The sequence below is a fragment of the Cervus elaphus genome, chromosome 26, assembly GCF_910594005.1.
Source record: "Cervus elaphus chromosome 26, mCerEla1.1, whole genome shotgun sequence".
NCBI classification, from domain to species: Eukaryota; Metazoa; Chordata; class Mammalia; order Artiodactyla; family Cervidae; genus Cervus; species Cervus elaphus.
Genome location: NC_057840.1, coordinates 38,031,146 through 38,045,735, shown reverse-complemented (window position 1 = coordinate 38,045,735; position 14,590 = coordinate 38,031,146). Strand labels below are relative to the sequence as shown.

The following is a 14,590-nucleotide window of genomic DNA, read 5'->3' as shown; positions in this document are numbered from 1 at the left end:
CAGGAGACATAAGAAACTGGGGTCCATCCCTGGGTTGGGAAGATCCCCAAAGGAGGGCATGGCGACCACTCCAGTATTCTTGCCTGGAGAATCCCATGGACAGAGGAGCCTGGTGGGCTATGGTCCACAGGGTCGCAAAAAGTTAGACACGACTAAAGTGACTTAGCATGCACACAAGTAAAGCAATTATACTCCAATTTGAAAATAAATTTTTAAAAAACTATTCACATGTTAAAAAAAAAAAAAAGAAAGAAAAATAACTCATATGTTTAAGAAGGCGTCAACTACAAGTCTGGGAGGAAATGGATGGCAAGAAACCCAAGGCTTGAGGAGAAAATCAGACCTTTCTTCCATGGATAAGTCTCTGTTTCTGATTCCCTAAAGTTTCCATTACTCGAAACCACAAGTTTCTGCAAGGCTCAGTGTATTTTAATTAAACCCCAGCGATGAACACAGACTTTCCAAACTCCGTCCTAGTTTGCACCATCCGGCTTCAAAGCCGGGTTGAAAGAAAACAGTGAGGGGGCCTGATGCTCAGCAAGGCCTTAGAAGCGTGTGTTGCCCTTGCCCAGAACAGAACCACAGAAGAACGGCGTGGACAATTACCCTGAGTGCATATAATGGCACTTAATGATCATTTCCTTGCCTTCTGGGATTGGCGTTTGGTTCTTTATTCGCCTGGTCTGTGTTCACAGAGTAAAACTCTTGTCTGTGTGACTCAGGCCATGAAAATGCTTGACTTGGCAACCCACATGGGTATTCCCCACACGGGCCTCAGCCCAGGGCCCCGGGAAGGGAGAAGGCCGGCCCTCACATCCCTCCCCGATGCCATCTGTGATGTCCCCGCGGCCCCTGCCAGCAGCCACAGTGGAGGGAGGCTGCAAGGGGAGGCTGTGTCCCGAGTTAAACTCTGCTCAGAGAGGCGGGTTCACAAAACCACACGGGACCCACAGGGAGACTGCCTTCTTTCTCCCTTCTTCCCTTTCCTTTCATGCTTTTTCTTTCTTCTTTTCTTGATCTTTCCCTTCCTCTCTTCCCTCCCGTGCCCTCCTTCTTTCTCTGCAGGTCTCTCTTTTTATTTTTAAAATTTTTATTAGAAAGAAAAAAAATTTTTTTTTGGCCTCACCACACAGCTTGTAGGATCTTAGTTCCCCAACCTAGGATTGAACCCGGAGCCCTAAGCCGTGGAAGAGCAGAGTCTTAACAACTGGATCGTCAGGGAAATCCCTCTCTGTGGGTCTCTTGTGAAAAGGAAAGGCTCAAAAATCTCAAAGAAATATTCACATAGCAGGCATTTCTGTGGCCAGCACTGGCCTCTCCCAGGTCCATCTCTCTCCCCAACTCAGACCTTTGCTTTCCACATCAGAGATACAGGTAGCTCTTATGCAAAAGTAAAAAGAAACCAAGAGGAAAATCCAACAATGAACCGTTAGAGGATAGCCACAACTATGCTTTAATCTGAGCAACGTGGTCTGAAGGTTACCTGCATGGTCTCTGCAGATTAAGTGGGTGTCACCCACAGCACCAGTTAGTATCCTTGGCAACCAACTATCACTCAAAGAGGCTGGAGAGATTATCCTGGTTCAGGACCCTGAACAACCTCATACTTGAAACACATACTATGCAATGACTTGTGGACTCTGAACACAATTATGACACACACTGAGTCTGCCAAGCTCACCTTGTAGATGGGGGAAAAATACATAGTTTAAATATTAAACAATTCAATTTGCAGGGCAATCAGACCCAAAAGGGGATCCGGAAACCAATTTGCAGCCAGCACATATTCATGGCACAGAGAAGAGTGAGTTTCAGCTAACAGGTCTCTAAGGCCATTCATCCCAGTAATGGCATGGTCCCTGAACACATATCTGGAAACTGGATTGCAGCCACGGGGCCATAAAGATAAAGTTCAGGAAGTGAGTTGGTATCTTCACTTTAGTGCACTGGTTTGAAACTCTCAGGTCAGCATGAGCTGGTGAGTTTTAAAGGGGAATTGGAGATCTGGAAACAGCTCCAGGCTTGCTGCCTTTTCAGAGTTCAAAGCCATTCTTTTCTTGAGTGTTTACTGCCAGCATCCCAGCTCTGCCATCCATGAATAGGTGCACTATTCATAGGTGACTTGTGGTAGGCAAATGCCACGTGCTCAACCCAGGAAAATTGTTATCTGAATGATTTACACACACATCCTGAACCCCACTGGACACTAAACAGAGGGATGCTTTTGTAATAAATCTTGCATTCATCAACATTAATTTAAGGGAATCTGAGTTGGCAGTCAAGAGGCTGCTTTTCAATAAGCAGCCAAATTTTCTTCTATTAAATTTTTAGGAGACTATATTACCAAGTTCTGGGAAATACCATTGGCAAGAAGCTGAGCTGGAGTAGGTTTAGGAACTCAGTCGTGTTAAGCTCTCTCCCCCAAACACATCCGGGCCACGAGCACACGACGGATCAGGCAGTCAGATGGTGTCACTGCTTCCAAGGCCTCCGCGGTGGTCTCTTCCCAACCACCACCCCTGGAAGGAGGACAGAGAAATACTGCAGCGACAGAGGACAGGCCCAGAGGCTGTGCTCAGCGGAGGACGTAAAATGAAGACGCAGCCTGCAAGAAGAAGCCTTCAGGAGCTCTTGGAGCCTGTAATCCATTCGAGTAGGAAAGATGGCGCCTTCGAATGCGGAAGTAACCCTGCTGAGCCGCAGGGGCCTCTGCACCAGAGGATGGGACAGAGCCTCAGGGAGGGAGGGCCGAACAGGTGGGAGTGAACGGGGAGCGGGAGCGTGGTGAGGATGTGAGCCGGAGGCCCCGGACCTGCAGGGGAGGAGGAAGCGCCTTCCAAGGGAGGCGGTGGGAGGAACAATGGCTTGAAGCAGACATGGGGGGCCCTGAGGTCAAGCTGGCAGTGGCCTAGCCTCTTCTGGGCAACCCAGGGCACCAGTGCTCCCAGAGGGAGGGGGAGAAGGAACCAGTGTTTCACAAAGGCTGATACAGAGGCTGAGCCGGATGGGAAGACGATGCGAAATCCTGGCGTGGACTGAGCCTGGACTGCAGGCATTGCCCAGGTCCGCGGTTTTGAACAGGGGGAGCGTACCCCAGGTACACTGAGGTATGCCCTGGGATATGGGGAGAAAACGGCAGAGTTCTTGTTTGTACCTGCTTTTTAAATTCTCATCTTTTTTTGAGTATATTTTATATATTTTAAATGAACATACCAGTTTAAGAGAAAACGTATATACTACAGACTGACTTGTGCATCACCCTCATGTTTGTATGTTGAGGTCCTAAGCCCCAATGTGACTTGTAGTTGGAGATGGGGCCTTAAGGAGGTAATAAAGATTAAATAGGGTCATAAGTGTTAATAAAGATTAAATAGGGTCATAAGTGTTCACCCTGATTTTGATAGAAGAAAGAAGAAGAGACACCAGGGCGCACGCGCTCTCCCTCCCTCCCTCCCTCCCTCTCTCTCTCTCTCTCTCTCTCTCTCTCTTCCTCTCTCTCTCTCTGGAAACACAAAGAGGCCATGTGAGGACACAGGGAAGTGGTCGTCTACAAGACAGAAGAGTCTCATCAGAAACCAACCCTGATGGCACCTTCCTCTTGGACTTCTGGCCTCCAGAACTGTGAGAAGATAAAATTCTGCTCTTTAAGCCACCCAGTCCAGCACATAATACGGAAACCATCAAAAACTGGAAGAAGGAATTGTATAAACATCTCTTGTTAATGCACAGGATCAAAAGAGTCTGGGTGACCATGCTCCGGGTGCTCGGGGCCCAATCAATAAGGCAGTGAGTGCTAAGAGCTACTTCAGAGGAAAAGTAGGACCGCCGGGAGCCACTGGATATAGAAAACCAGAGGAAGAGAGGAAAGAACATGGTCTCTGGGTTTTCCAGTCTGGGAGGGGGTAGGCCTATCTCTATCCCATGGGAGATAAGGGTTATCCTACAGAAGGTTCAGAGATGCTTATGGACCACAGGAATGACAGATATCCTCCAAACAGGAAAGAGAAATGGCCAGAGAGGGGAAAGCAAAGTGGGGATCCCAGGGCCACAGAGGTCAGGAGAAAAGAGACTTCGGAGGAGGGCAGGGTAGGTAGCATTACCAGGGAGGTCAAGTGGAACGACCCCCAGAAATGCCTTGTGGAATTCCAGGAGGAGGTCATTGAAGACTTTTAAAAAAGTGACTTCAGAAGAGGGGAGAGGATGCAAGCTAGACTGTAGGGGGTTAAGAAGGGACAGATGGAGAGGAAATGAAGGCATCAGGTTTTCTTTAGCTTTTAACTATTAAAATGTGTCAAAGGCAGAACCACAGGGGGTGGGAGGTAAGCTTTTCCCTTCATCTCCAACCCCAGAGGAATTCCCAGTTATTCCTTAAATGGTGTTAAGTGTTAACTGGAGCTGGAGCGGTGGGCCACGGGGTGGGGGGTGGGGTGGACAGTAAGTCAACAGTAAAGTGGTCAATCTTGTCCCAGAACCTTCCAGACAGCTCTGCCTTTGTGTGTGAGTTTGTGTAGGGGGACAGAACATAAGACAAAGCCAGATGGGATACACCATTCTCAAACTCATATGCTGATTAGAAGTCTAGAAATTTCCCGCAAATTTCGTACCTTATTTGATAGTCGAATGTCAGAAGATCTGACATCAATGGCGGGAGGAGGCTGGAGTTCATTCAGGTATCTCAGCCGCCAGCAACAACTGGACAGCCAGGAGATGCCATCGCAGTGGTCTGGCTTTGCCTGGGGTGTAACATTGTTTACTATCCACTTCACAAGTGTGCAGATAAATTCAGAGTCAGGTGTGAGAACTAAGGAATGCTTACAAAAGTCTTTGGAATCCACAGATGAAAGGGGCTGTTTGAGTGCAGAGTGTTATCACTAATGATGGTGCACACTTGACGAATCAGATCATCCCAGAGTGTAAACCATGTCCTGTGAATAAACTCACTAACTCTAAAAGCTGCTTTAAACATTTTAGGTGAAAAGCAATAATTTATTGATAACTGTTCAGCAGGCTGTCTTTTCAACTCTAGAATTATCTTACTAGCTCACGTCCTGGGACATGTGTAGACCTCATGCAGAATTTCAACATATGTTTTTATAGAAATAATGACCTGTTTTATAGAATCAACCTCTCAGGGCTGGAGGGGTCCAGCCCCTTTTGCTCATTAAAGTACCCACTGTGATATCTACAAAAATAGTGGCCCGCCCATGCTCAATTTCTCCAGCCTGACACTTGCTAGCCCCTATTCTCTCTCCTTCTGGCTAGAGATAGTTTTAAAAGTCTTTTCTATTAACACCAGCTTTTGCATCTTTGCAAGTCAAGGCTCATTTAAGGCTTCTGCTGTCCTAAATCTCTTCTCACATTCATCCTTGGTTATTCATCCTTCTATTTCTATGTTTTTGTACGTCTTTCAGAAATCCGATCTTGCTGGAGAAGCTGTGAATTTTCAGCAATAATGACTTAAAATTCTCTCCCCCTAGCAGGAGAGAGAGAAAAGTTAGACTGTTAAATGGACATGAAGTGGTGAGTGTAGGTACGGAGGTGTGTGTGCAGGGACCACGGGATCCTGGAGAGGCCTGCCGCCCACTATGGGGGTGGGGGGGGGGGGGTCGTGGAAAGGCTGCCCAGAGGGGCTGATCCCTGAGTGTGTCTTGCAATGCAGTCAGGGGAGGAGGGGGCTGGAGATAATGTCAGACAGAGAACAGCCAAGAGCAAAGACACGGACCCAATAGGTCTAGGAGTGAGGAAGGGGCATCGCGAGATGAGGATGGGGGTGGATATCAGGCCACAGAACCTTGGAAGCCAGGAAGGGGGGCTGGGCTTAATCAGATAGGGGGCCGCTCAGAGCAGTGACAGGGTTGAACATACATCTAATTTTAGGTGGAAGGTGGCAAAACTAGATAGGGTGTGGAGACCGAGCAGAAGGTTAACATAATCAGCCAAACAGGAGCAACAAATGGAGAGCAAATGAGTCAGAAAAAGACTGCTTCTGACACCAGCTCCTTTTTTTCTTTATATAAGAACTAATGTGCCACCACCCTGGTGCCCTGTGGACACTAACTGTTCATTTTGAAAACAACAAAGGTAACGGAGTCCTTTCTGACATTTTTGGTGAGGAGTTTAACCTTTCAAGCTGAGTCACTTATTATCTGATTTTCATTTGCATCAGAGCCTTGGTCGGGGGGGGGGGGGGGGGGGGGTACCTGGGAGGGTAGTACTGGGAAGAAACAAAAGAGGAGCTCTGTATTAGGGAGCTGGTGGCACAGAACTGCGCTGCTAACCTCTCCAAACTAAGCATTTTACTTCTAGACATCGGAAAAAAATCTTGACTTCTATACCAATGCAGCAAAGGCGTTCCTAATTGCCCTGCTAACTTCAGGACAGCCTGCTCGTTGAGAAATGGGGAAGATGGGCAAGTACCAGCTGGTAGCAAAAGAAAATTCACTACTGACCTTCTTAAATTTAAACCAGAAGAGGAAAGACTTCAAATTCTGCTAGACTTTGAAGCTCCATTATCTTCCAAGTCATTCTGTCCTAGAAGAAAACAGCAAACGGGCTCATTACATTACTTATATGTGAATGATCAATTCACAACACATTAAATGAAGAGGTTACATTTCATGGACCAAGTAACGTACAATTTAGAACAAACTATTACTGTGACGATGCATGCAAAAGCCTCATTTTTTAAGTTCTATCTCTGAAGATAACAGATAATCTGACTTCATTTTGGTGATCAGGTCAGTTAAGCACCATTTGGCATTTCTGAGAGTGGCAAGCAATGATTATCGAGAGAAAAAGTTGCAGGCACTGTATCTGATTCAGACTCTGCAGCTGAGAAAAGTGAAATGTTATCTCCCTGTTGATTAATATGATCCAGTGAAAGTAAAATGGATTTGAAAGCCCATATTGTAATCACAGGATTTGGGGAATGGAGAGGGGTCTCCTTTCATAGATGAGGAAATAAGATCCAGAGAGGCTGTCCCACTCACAATCTAGTGGTCAGTAACTGCAGATCAAACCAGAAGTTCTTCCACTGGTGCTCTTTCTGCTACATCAGACTTCATTTAGGCGTAATCTTTCTAATATAATAGTTCTTATGAAGACCTCTGAGTTACAAAATACTCTAAATTTCACATTGATTTTACACACACAGTCTTTTTAAATGTGGAAGTCATTTTCATTTTTGCCACAAAATTCTAATAATGAGCTTATCCCACTCTTTATGGAGAAATGAGTCCCACTAGGGTATGGCAAGGGATTCCCGGGTGGCATTAGTGTTAAAGAACCCACCTGCCAATGCAGGAGACATAAGAGATGCGGGTTTGGTCCCTGGGTTGGGAAAATCCTCTGAAGGAGGGCATAGCAACCCACTCCAGTATTCTTGCCTGAAGAATTCAATGGACAGAGGAGCCTGAGCTGGGGGGGGGGGGGGGGTGCTGGCGGCAACAGTCCATAGGGTCACAAAGATCCCTAGTCTGGGAAGATCCCATGTGCAGAGGAGCAACGAAGTCCATACACCACACCTGCAGAGCCCACACTCTAGAGCTCATGCTCTGCAACAAGAGAAGCTACCACGGTGAGAAGCCCGGACACTGCAACCAAGAGTAGCTCCCACTGGTCACAACCAGAGAAAGCCCACACACAGCAATGAAGACCCAGCACAGACAAAAATAAACAAACAAAGAAAGTAGAACAGAATAGCACAGAATGGAAAATATCAGAGCGTGTGCAGTCAAGGTAAGGCAACTCACATGGATACATGTCTATATCTCTGTATCAACCATTTATATATATATATATATATATCTGTGTGTGCTGGTTTGCGAAAACACATTTTCTTTTGTAGGTGATGGTGAAAAGAAATGTGAAAGCTCTCAAGTTACAGAGCAAAGTGACAAGTGCTCTATTAGAAGGCTATAGAGAATGGTAAGTATAAACAAGAGGGAGTGCCTGCCCGCAGATTAATTTTCACTTAGTTACAGAGTAAGCTGGGGACTATTTTGATTCCTCATGAAAGACACATCTCTTAAGGATGGGATGCTCACATCTAATGCTCAGAGCTAGGAAGAGCTTGAGAAGGGCTGGTGTGAATTTTCCAGGACTAGCAAGGAAAACAGAGTGGGGTTCCCCCCTCTTGCATAGTCTGGCAAAGAAGATGGCACCCACGAAGACACAAAAGGCCCGGTAACACCAATGGAGCCAGAAGAGCGGATTAAACCTCAAGGAGATGGAACCCAAATCTAGCCTGAATTGCTAGAACTGTGGGAACTGCTAGGAAGTCTCTTTAACCCCCACCACCCCACTGTAATCTTCTCAAGAATAGTGCCTCCTTTGGGACGACAGGTTACTGCGACCTTTCTGATCAGGATAAAACAGTGACTCAATTTTCTTTCCTTTTAATGCAGTTTCCTTCAGATGTATCCTAGATGCCATGCTTACAGATACAGGATTTGTGGCAATCTACCAGATGGCCACATGGTATCTGAGTACGGACTCAGGGCAAGAGAAAAACCATCTTCCTGCAGAGGAATCTGAATGACTCATATTGTAAACCTCTCTCATGTGGGTTTAAGTGACTATGCAATAAGACAGCTCAGGATGGCAGTAAAGTTCTCAGTGTCATCCTGGTGGCTTGGTTATTACATATTTATTTTTTAAGAAGCAACGCCATGAGATTATGTCAGATTAATTATCCATTATTTAACTCATATTTTTCACAGTACAGACTTATGTGATGATTTTAAGAACTGGCTACTATACAAAATAAACAGCTCCAGAAATGTATAGAAAAATAATGACTGGACGTTTATAATTTGGGTTTTTTCACTTAACACCTATGTCTTTAATAAGTTCCTCTTCACCACCAGCTGAGGAAAGAACACTAGCATATGATAAAAGCAGAAGAGATACTTTATGTGGGATTTTTTTATCCTATAAAAACACAGATAGTTCATGAGAAAGAGCATCTCATGAACTAAAAGTTATTCTGCAAGTATTTGCCATTTTAGTTATTATTACCAATGCTAATAAACCATTATCAGGTAAAAATGCAAAATATTAGGACCCACAAGTAAATGAAGTTATATTTGATGAACCCTGGGAGTATGCATTTTTTCCACACCTTTTTATTTTTCACACCAAAGACTCAGGTTTAACTAACATTTTCCAGAATCAAGATTAATAATGAGGTAGAGAGTTTAATAAATAATCATTTTTCACAACAAAAGTGTGGATGGACTGTGAGAATCAGGTGCAGAGGAACCGTTGCCATGCCCAGCATTAAATGGTGGCAGAACCAGAACAGAAAGACAGATCCCGTCACACCAGAGCTCTCAAGCCTTAACTTCTAAGCTTGCTCGTGATTTTGGTTTTGGGCTTTTCTAACAAAGCCATAGCTGTTTTTCTGTTCTTAGCCTAGAATAGAGATAATCTATGTGACGCAGGGTTTCCCTGGTGGCTCAACTGGTAAAGAATCCGCCTGCAATGAGGGAGACATGGGTTTGATCCCTGAGTTGGGAAGATCCTATGGAGAAGGGAAAGGCTACCCACTCCAGTATTCTGGCCTGGAGAATCCCACAGACAGTCTTCTGTGGGGTCACGAAGAGTCGGATGCAACTGAGTGACGTTCACTTTCACTTTGACTATGTAACATAATGATTATATATATAAGGGCATGCCTGCACACTAAGTCGCTTCAGTTGTGTCTGACTCTTTGAGATCCTCTGGACTGATGCCTGCCAGGCTCCTCTGTCCATGTGATTCTCCAGGCAAAAATACTGGAGTGGGTTGCCATGCTGTCCTCCAGGGTATTTTCCTGACCCAGGAATCAAACCTGCTTTTCTTATGTCTCCTGCATTGGCAGGTGGGTTCTTTATCACTAGCACCACCTGGAACCCTGTATATAAGCACACATCACAAGATCAGTGGTATCAGAGAATGAAAAGCTCCCCTTGTATATTAGCCAGATAACCTAAACCTTTCAACCGCTAGTATAGATTCAAATGCAACTTTCTGGCTTCTTAGCATTTTAAATTATGTCTGTTTTTAGATTTTACCACATTTCAATTAAAATTAGGTATTACCACTGTGTTTGCAAAAAAAAAAATCTCAAAATCATAGCTTACACAAGGTAATTGAATGTGTTGCTAGTAGAATTTGGCTTAAGTCCTACTTAAAGGTCGTTCAGTAGATAAATTTTAAGGAGTTAAAGGAAGCATCTGTAGTTTTTAAAAAAATTAAAAGGTACTTTAAATGTTTCTAAACAGGCAAGATCAAATTTTTTAATTTCGAAAAGGCAAAGGAACCAGAGATCAAATTGCCAACATCCACTGGATCATCGAAAAAGCCAGAGAATTCCAGAAAAACATCTAGTTTTGCCTTATTGACTATGCCAAAGCCTTTGACTGTGTGGATCACAACAAACTGTGGAAAATTCTGAAAGAGATGGGAATACCAGACTACCTGACCTGCCTCCTAAGAAATCTGTATGCACATCAAGAAGCAACAGTTAGAACTGTTGGACATGGGACAACAGACTGGTTCCAAATTGGGAAAGGAGTACGTCAAGGCTGTATATTGTTACCCTGCTTATTTAACTTATATACAGAGTATAGCATGAGAAATGCTGGGCTGGATGAAGCACAAGCTGGAATCAAGATTGCTGGGAGAAATATCAATAACCTCAGATATGCAGATGATACCACTCTTATGGCAGAAAGTGAAGAAGAACTAAAGAACCTCTTGATGAAAGTGAAAGAAGAGAGTGAAAAACTTGGCTTAAAACTCAACATTCAGAAAACTAAGATCATGGCATCAGGTCCTATCACTTCATGGCAAATAAATGGGGAAACAATGGGACAGTGAGAGATTTTATTTTTTGGGGCTCCAAAATCACTGCAGATGGTGACTGCAGCCATGAAATTAAAAGACGCTTCTCCTTGGAAGAAAAGCTATGCCCAACTTAGACAGCATATTAAAAAGCAAAGACATTACTTTACCAAAAAAGGTCCATCTAGTCAAAGGTATGGTTTTTCCAGTAGTCACATATGGATGTGAGAGTTGGACCATAAAGAAAGCTGAGCGCCAAAGAATTGATGCTTTTGAACTGTGGTGTTGGAGAAGACTCTTGAGAGTCCCTTGGACTGCAAGGAGATCCAACCAGTCCATCCTAAAGGAAATCAGTCCTGGGTGTTCATTGGAAGGACTGATGTTGAAGCTGAAACTCCAATACTTTGACCACCTGATACGAAGAGCTGACTCATTTGAAAAGACCCTGATACTGGGAAAGATTGAGGGCAGGAGGAGAAGGGGACGACAGAGGATGAGATGGTTGGACGGCATTACCGACTCAATGGACATGGGTTTCAAGAAGACCCAGTGCAGCCAAAAATAAAAATCTATGTATATAAAATAATTTTAATATAAATATTTTATATAATAATATATAATATTTTATATAATGATTTTATATAAAATAATTTTAAAAAGTTAAACACACAGCCCGCTCCCAGGGGGCGGGCCAAGGCCACGTTCCTGAAACCCGCATTTGCAATGCGCACCATGGCTGGAGGTACCGGCAGGGGAGACCTGGGATCCGGTCTAGGTCAACATGTGGCCTTCGGAGCCCATGGAGCACCCCTGGTGGAGGTGGTCAGAGTTGGAAAGTGACCTGCAGTTGGAGCCGGCTGCTTTCAAGGCTTTGTTCTCCTCTGAGAAGCCAAAGCCGGAAGACGAGAATCTCATTTTCTTCTGTCAGATGGGCAAGTGGGGCTTGCAGGCCATGCAGTTGGCCCAGAGCCTTGGCTATGAAGGGGCTCGGAACTATGAAGGGGCCTATAGAGAATGGTTCCAGAAAGAAGGTTGGGGAGAAGATGGCTTACTGAATGCTCCCTCCCCCCGGGCCCACGGCTGCCTTTAACTAAGAGTGATGAAGGGGCTGACTTATTGGGTTGGGCAGCTTCCCATAGCTTTGTGCACCAAAAGCAACAAATAAAGAGCATTTAATTAAAGGAAAAAAAGTTAAACCCAGAAAAGAAGTCATCAAAGAAGCTCAGAAGAGAGGTTATTCCTAGGGGAGAAGAGGGCCTGAGATGGGGACTGCAGGGGGCAGGAGTGAAGTTTTGTTTTTTGACCTCAGTAATTCATTAAACCATCCACTTGACTTGTGCTGGCTTTCTGTATCTGTGGAAGTCTTTTTCTTTCTCAAGAGATTTTCATGAAGCGTGCATTGGCTTGAAATAGGGAACTAACTAACAATAAACAGTCTTTTCCAGGTCTAGGAGGACAAGAAGAATGAAAATTTAAGCCTACGGTCCCTCAGACACAAAAGGCCGAGTTTCGAGGGGCCCTGGTGCAGTGCGTGCTGTGTTCGTCACTGAGTGGTCTTCGGTCGTATGTGGCTCCTTCTAAGAATGTGTCCAGGGACTTCCTGGTGGTCCGGTGGTTAAGAATCTGCCTGCCAATGCAGGGGACATGCGCTCAATCCCTGGTCCGGGAAGATTCCACATGCCAAGGGGCAGCTAAGCCCGAGAGCTGCAGCTACTGAAGCCCGTGCACCCTAGGGCTTGAGCTCGGCACAAGAAGGTACTGCAGTGAGAAGCCCGCTCAGCGCAACTAGGGGTAGTCCCCGTTCGCCGCAACTAGAGAAACCCTGCGCGCAGCAACAAGGACCCAGTGCCGCCAAAATTAAATAAATAAGATGTTTTAAAAGATATATATGTAAAAGGAATGTGTTCAAAATGATTTCGATGGCAAATAAGTCTCATCAGTTGTACCAACAGCTGGAGGTTTTATGAGCTTTGGAACAAAATTTTAAAATATACGTGATCCAAAACTGCAGAAATTCTTCAGCCTTATTTCTTGCTTTCAGGTTTTAATCAAGTTGAGAGCAGCTCCAAATTTCCTCCCCCCCCCCCAACAGGAACAGTCAAGATAAGCCCCAAGTAAGTTCTAGCAAACAACAACCTTGGGCCGGCAGTCCGGTTTCCTGCCGAACACCTGGGTCTGGGCTCCCCGCCAGCGCCGGCCAGGGCCTCTACCACGCCTCCCGGCCTGGCTCCGCGAGCGAGGAAAGAGCTCATTACAGAGGACACGAGCCTGCGGACCTCCCCTCCCACTTCTCCAGGCTCTCACTTTGCTCCTTTTTCTGTCGCTGAATAAAATACCTCACCCTTTTCTGTTTATTTGCACAGAGGGCTGTTTAACCTAGGAGCACAAAGAGTGGGGTGAAAGCCACAACCACGTGGCCGAGAATGATTTCCAATCACAATAAACACGCCCAAAGAGGGAGGAAGATGGGAAGCGATCTGCTTCCTTTCTAACGTTCTTTAAAATAAATGCCGGGCCCTGGAGGAGGCAGCCTGACATGTTTCCACTAGATGAATAAGTGCGGGGAACCAGGCACCGCTGTACACCCTACCTGCGCTTGCCCGGGCCCTGGTCCAGAACTCGGTTTGACAACTGGGTCCCAAGGGCCCGAGCATCGGAGATTGTGTACGATGCAGTCGTCTGGGCTGCTTTCCGGGAGCCCTAGGCGGTCTGACCCCTAAGAGGATGCTCTTCTCTGACATGTTCTACAGAGCCTCCCACTTCCACCAAACTGAGTCCTGCAACTGAGAACCACTGTGATGGTTTAGAAACCCCCTAGTCATGGCAGGCCAGGTCACAGCAGAGACAATCCTAACCTACGGTCTGGTCTGTCACCGTTGGAAGCTATCTCCCCTGAAGCATGTGAGCAAAATCCACAGCAATTTTAAAGCAACACTGGATTGTTGTGAAAGAATATAAAGGACTGTACTTTCATCATCTGCTTCCATGAGTTTATCCCTTCTAGAGGCTGAATCCATGTGTCACTTTGCATCATTCATTATGAACGAGATTCAGAAACACTGAGAACCATGGAGTGGGACACATCACACGCTAGGGGGTTTCAAAACATCACCACATGCGAAAAGCTGGGTTTTCCCCCTGCTGTCAGAAGGCAAGATGAGAACAGAGCCTAAGTCCTTTAAGAGGAGAAAAACTTCCCTCATTTAACACACATCTAACTAACTAATGACCTGGCTCTAGAAAGGCCTCCATCAGATGATCAAACCTTGCAAGTCTATTAAATTCCCATCCTAAAATTCTTCTTTTGTGGCTAGAAACACACACAGTCTCTGAATCTGTTGAGTTGAAGGCCAAGACGGACATGACAGTACCTTTGCAGGCTGACCTATTGCTATTATTGGTGCTGCTTCCTTGATTTGTACAGTACACAACCTGTGAGACCACACATGGCAGCCCTGATTACATTTATGACATCAGAACACACTCTTTACTTGTTTATTTGCATATTATGTATGCTACAAAACCAATATGTATATTACATATGCTGTATAAATTAGTTTCTTCTCTTCAATGTCTATGTAAATCTTATTGGTTAGTCAACTCAATTTCATTTTTCTAAACCGATATCAATAAGCTAATTACATTTAGTGCCCAAGTATTAGGATATTCTTTTCCTTTTCATGTTTGAGTATAAATCCACTTGAAAGTCAGACTTAGTTTCTCTTGAGTCAACAGTGATCTTCAATTTTCCCCCCTCCATTCG

At 45.1% G+C, this 14,590-nt stretch overlaps 1 protein-coding gene across 15 annotated transcripts in view; it reads right to left on the bottom strand.

Moving 5' to 3' along the window:
* SCAF8 (SR-related CTD associated factor 8) overlaps window positions 1–14,590 on the bottom strand; it is a 210,318-nt gene that overhangs the window by 16,140 nt on the left and 179,588 nt on the right. For all 15 annotated transcript variants that reach the window (XR_006337981.1, XR_006337979.1, XR_006337973.1 and 12 more), the window contains one exon: window positions 6,450–6,531. The gene's annotated coding sequence lies outside the window, so the exon portion shown is untranslated. The remainder of the gene's footprint in view (window positions 1–6,449; window positions 6,532–14,590) is intronic.